Here is a 5,273-nt window from a genome sequence, read left to right on the forward strand (position 1 = left end):
TTAAAAGCGGTTTTTAAGGGTTCCCAGTCATCCTTGGTTGCTTGTGGAAGTGCATTGTACCATGATCTAGCTTCTAGCTTCATGAGATGCTTAAAGATTCTAACCCGGGATTCATCCGTATCTTTGTTGCTCACTACACATGCTACTTCAAAGTCATCTAGGAAGTCTGTTACCAAATCCTCCCCCTTCTTTCCTTTAAATGTTGGAAATGCTACACTTGCCATGATTATTGAGAGAGAGCTAGAAAGACACACTGCTTAACTTGCAAAAGTTTTTTTCTTCTTTACAAGGAGGCGTGTATACCCTCTTATACTAGGACATAGATTAAAACTTCAAACGGTACATTGCCTTGTACCAAAGGTAAGACAAATGGTTGATCTGATGCCAGAACCTCCAAAAACCGCTCCCCACCCGGCATGGTGTCAATGACGTGCTGGTAGTGAGCCTTCAAATCCAGTATTACCTTGATTGAGCGTACACGTGTTGGTATGTGTGATCTGTCTTGAGGTAGGTTGTACTGATTCATGTGAAGCTTAGAGGTGCTTAGTCATTGTCCAAGCTTGTGGGAGAGGGTGGTGTTCTTTCCTGAAACAAACTCAGTAGATCCCTAGTTTCTCTAGTGAGAGTGTGAGCCAATGCTTCCATTATCTGTGCTGCAGCATCAGGTGCGACTTGAAAACTGACTGTGATAATTACCTCGGTGACTTGAGTTACCCGATTCTCAAAGTAGAATAGTGTTGATTCTCTATTGTGTAGAGATCCTTCCATTTTGTTGTTATGGGTTGGTTGGTTGTAGGTTGTGGACATGGTTTCGACCTTCTCCTTCTTCTTCTTGGCACTTGGCCTATGTATATCCACTGGGTTTGGCGTGTTGGTTGACTCTCCCACTGCAAATCGATTACCGTTACGCCTGGCACTTGAGCTTCGATGGAGATGCGGAGTTCGTCTAGTTGTGCTTGGAGCTCTTCTTCTTCTGTCGTCCAATTAGCAAATCCTGCTAGCCATTCATCCATTCACAATAGTTTAAGGGTTTCAGTCTTGTAAACTGAAGGGTTTCATGAAAAGATCCTCCGTGGGGGCACCAAATGACGGGAGCAAAGCGAACCCCGAACCCCGACAGCCTCTAAAACACCGGGGACCGAATGGCGCGCCTCGAGCCTGTCATGGTAAAGCAAACAGGGGGCACCACCTAGCTTCAGCGGCTAGGACGCAAACAACACACCACCATAACAAAGTTTTCATCCAAGAGAGATGGATGCTTGGGAGTAATGATGAAGAGGAAAGGGAATGAGATAGAGAGAGAGAGAGAGAGAGAGAGAGAGAGAGAGAGAGAGAGAGAGAGAGAGAGAGAGAGAGAGAGTGTGAGGGAGGGGGTATAGCGGCTTAGTACTTAGGCACCACAAAAGGATGGCGAATCCGCACACCCTTCACACATACACAAGCTCACTCCAAAACACAAGACTAGGTGGCGATTCCGCACACCTCACATGGGCAAAACATTGCAAGAAAACATACTCACAAAACCTCAAGCTTTATTTAGAGAATTAGGCGATGAAATGGGGAGCATAGGGTAGGGGAATGAGAAGGGAGAGAGTGGTAGAGCACATGGAGGATAGGTGGGAGTTGATGGCGAAGACTCGCACGAGGATTATGGCCATCATCCTTCATTTAGTTGCCCTTCATCTTCCATAGCCAAGGGTGTAGAGGTCATGCTCAAAAAAAGCATGGTGATTGCAGTGATGGTGATGGTGATGGTGATGGTGATGGTGATGGTGTGGGTGTGTGTGTGTGCACTAGGCACACACAGTGCATAGTGTGTTCTTTGGTGATGTTGTGTCCTTAGTGTGATGGTGACCCCTCTTTATATAGGGGAGGAGGGGGGAGAAATTCTAGAATTTAGAAATGAAGAAATCATTATCTACATAGGCCATGTGACTGTGGGCCCCACTTGTCTGGCTGTGTGTATATGTGCCAGAACAGCAGTCTCATGAGAGAGAGACTAAGAGAGATAGATGGGTTGATGAAAAAAAGTGAGAGGTGACATGGAGAATAAAGTAATTACAAGAGGGGAGAGAGGGGAGTGTGTTCACAGGTGAATCTGTGTGCAGATGTGTGTGAACACAAGAAAAATCAGGTAACCACCGGGTGGGGATGGGTCTGTGGGCACCTTTTTCAGTGAAACTGAGTGTGTGTGAGTGTGGGGGAGGTTATTTAGCTACAAGACAAGAGACATGGCGCCCTTTAGAGAGAGAGGGGGGTATTTGGGTCATGGGATATGATAGGAGAGAGAAAGAGGGGGTGGGGTATACTATTTTGGAAGATAGGGTAAGTTGCATGTGAGTTAGGGTGCATTATTGGTGAGTTATAATGCATTATTGGTGAGAGGTGGGGTAGCTTGAGGGGAGAGAGAAAGGAGAAAGGAAAAGGAGAAGAGAGAGGGGGTTGACCTTTTGAGTGGAGGAGAGGAAAAGGGACACCCGGCGGGGCAACAGTGAAGAAAAAGGAGGCAAGGTGGGGATGGGCTACCCCGCAGGCATGAGGTGGCCTATTTTACCTTTCTTATATATTTACATAATCATACTTTATTTTTTCCTTACTTTTTCCAATGCTTTTTTATCACTCCCTCCCTAAGAGGGGGTTTTCATGGGGTGGGGACGAGAGAAGAGGGGTATGGGAGCTTGGCTTGTGAAAAGCCCCCATCACTGCCTTTCGTACAGATTCTCCATCTTTCTGTTTGAATTTATGGATTTGTGAGACGGTATTATGAGCTATTCCCCTTTGAGAGAATTCCTCAATAAACTCGTCAAACACTTCCTCCATCGACTCAAAGTCTCTACGCTCCACAGAGTCAAACCAAGTTGCAGCATCATCCTCTAGGGTTAGTCCAAACCCTACGAATTGGGTTGGAAAATCTAACACCTCTTCGGCTCTAATTACACGCACAAAGGCTGCTACATGATCTCTTGGGTCTCTGTTTCCTGTGTATTTCTTGTTTACCCATTTTTGCACTTGAGAAGGTCTAATTCTTCGATGGTCTACAAATCTCATCATTGGATCGCCCCGTCCAAGTCGATACACCTCTCAGGACTTTTGTAATAGGCTGGTTCCTCTCCAATGGTGCTCCTAAGCCATAATTTCTAACGGTTCTCACTGGAGGTGGTGCTTCTCTTCGAACTCGTTCTATGGGTGGTCCTCCAGGCTCTGTCGACCCTTGTGTCTTTGGCTTACTCTCTGCTTGATACCTTGAATAGTGTGGTGGTTCTTGCAAATCCCTGAGCCCTCGTGCAGCTTGATAACCATCTCGGTTTCGGTCTAGTTCCATTGTTGCACTCTGTCGAAGCCATGCCTGCAATGATGGCTGGTTTGCTGGCTGGTCTTGGTTGTTGAATGCTTGCAGTCGGGTGGAATGTGAGGTAGTGTCATACTCGTCGGAAAAAGGATTCGTTGACTTGCTTGGGGTGTGGGCTGCTCTTGGCATTTCCTCAGGGGCATATGTTGATGCTCCTAGACCTATTGCTCTTTCTACTTCCTTTGGGAGAATACGTTGGTATTCTCGCCCGTATTGATTAACAAAAACTATGCCCTTCCCCGTAGCAGTTTCATAAGAGAATAAGTAAAGAACCTTGTCTTTGCTTAGTTCATTTACGTATGGTTCTTTGCTGCGAAAGTAAGAGACAATACCCTCACTCTCATGCTTGTAGATTCCCACATTCTCGTTATAAGTTGGAACCCTAGTTGTTTTCTTATCATACATAAAAATAGCTCCGGGCCGATCAATGTTTGGTGGCGGTTCTTGAGTTTCTGAAACCATTTTCCCTTTCGCCACGTTATCTCCATATCTATTGTAATCTTCAGGGTTACAAACTATTAAATAGTGGTTTCCCTTTTCGTCTCGGAATCTATCTCCATCATCATACACTCGGATTATCTCCAATCTTTGAGCTGGCCTCTCTTCGATACAAATGCACTTGCGGCCTCGATAGTCAGAATAGACTAGGGTTCCTCTCGAGTTTGTTCCCTCTAAGAAGATCACCGTGAGCCTGGAATCATTCAAAGGATTTTGGGAGGTGCTTCCTCCTCGCATAGGTCCATCATAGGTGAAACTTCCTGGCTGTTGACTACCCATCATGAAGAAAGATTTATCTGACGAAGTGTCAGTATCACTACCTTCCTCTATAATCGGTGCTAGCGGATCTAGCCTTGCCTGAGTTACACTCTCCTCGGTGGACACTAAGCTACCTTGGGCACCTGCCACTTTCTGGTCTCTAACAATGTATCTTCTTGATCTTAAATTCATCAAACTTATCAACGCAATTTATCACAATTTCAACCACTCACCTGGCAATGGGTCGTCTCTGCACAACTTCTTGCTTTGTTGCTGAATATACATGTACACAAGCGTTTTAATTTCGGCAATTGAATCAAAGAATTTATCTGCTAGAGGTTATCTTAGTAATGATTGGTATAACTGGAGAGTTAATCTCAACCACTACTGTATTTTATACACTGCTGATGTTCTGGATTAGGTTTGCTAATCTAAAACAGTACTTCCCTCAGATGTTGGTCAATTTACGCGAAAAAGTCTGAATTCAGTCTTTGCTTAGTCAAATGGGCAAACAAGGTCCAAATTCACTTCTGAAAGAAGTTCTGGAACCCTTAAGCCAAATGGAATCTCACTGTCTATGCCAGGTCAAATTTTCTTTGCAGTATGCCCCAATAGACATCCTACGCGTAGGATGTCTCCTGCTGTGTTTTGCCTGGATTTTTGCACTATTGTTTCCTCTTGTTGTGTTGAGATTACAGCAGCTTTTACTTTTTGATTTGGACTCCTATTAGCTGGTCAATGAGTCAGAAATTTGTTCCGACGGCCTGTTGATGATATTGATCAGTCTAATCAACTCCAAATTGGACCAAAACTGACTAGGAGGCTTGCCTTAGGCTATATAACACCTTACTATGCTCAAAGTCAAAGTCTGTCTTCATTTTATTGCATTACATCCTACGCGTAGGATGTCTTTTTCATCAGAATGGCTTCAAACTCAAAGCCCAGGCTCCCCTTGAGTTTCTGATCACTTGGGTATACTCAGAATTCAGTTTGGAGTCCCAAATCACTCAGAAGACATCCTATGCGTAGAATGTCTATTTGGCATGTTTGACCCCAGATTTGTCCCACAGCTTCCCCTTGATGTCAATAACCCAGTGGTATGCTTAGATTTTGATTTGGATGTCAAAAGTCCCAAATTTCAGCTGTTTTTTGCTTTTTTCAGTCAAAA

Source organism: Adiantum capillus-veneris, chromosome 23 (genome assembly GCF_014529385.1).
Source record: "Adiantum capillus-veneris isolate H3 chromosome 23, ASM1452938v2, whole genome shotgun sequence".
In the NCBI taxonomy this organism is placed as follows: domain Eukaryota; kingdom Viridiplantae; phylum Streptophyta; class Polypodiopsida; order Polypodiales; family Pteridaceae; genus Adiantum; species Adiantum capillus-veneris.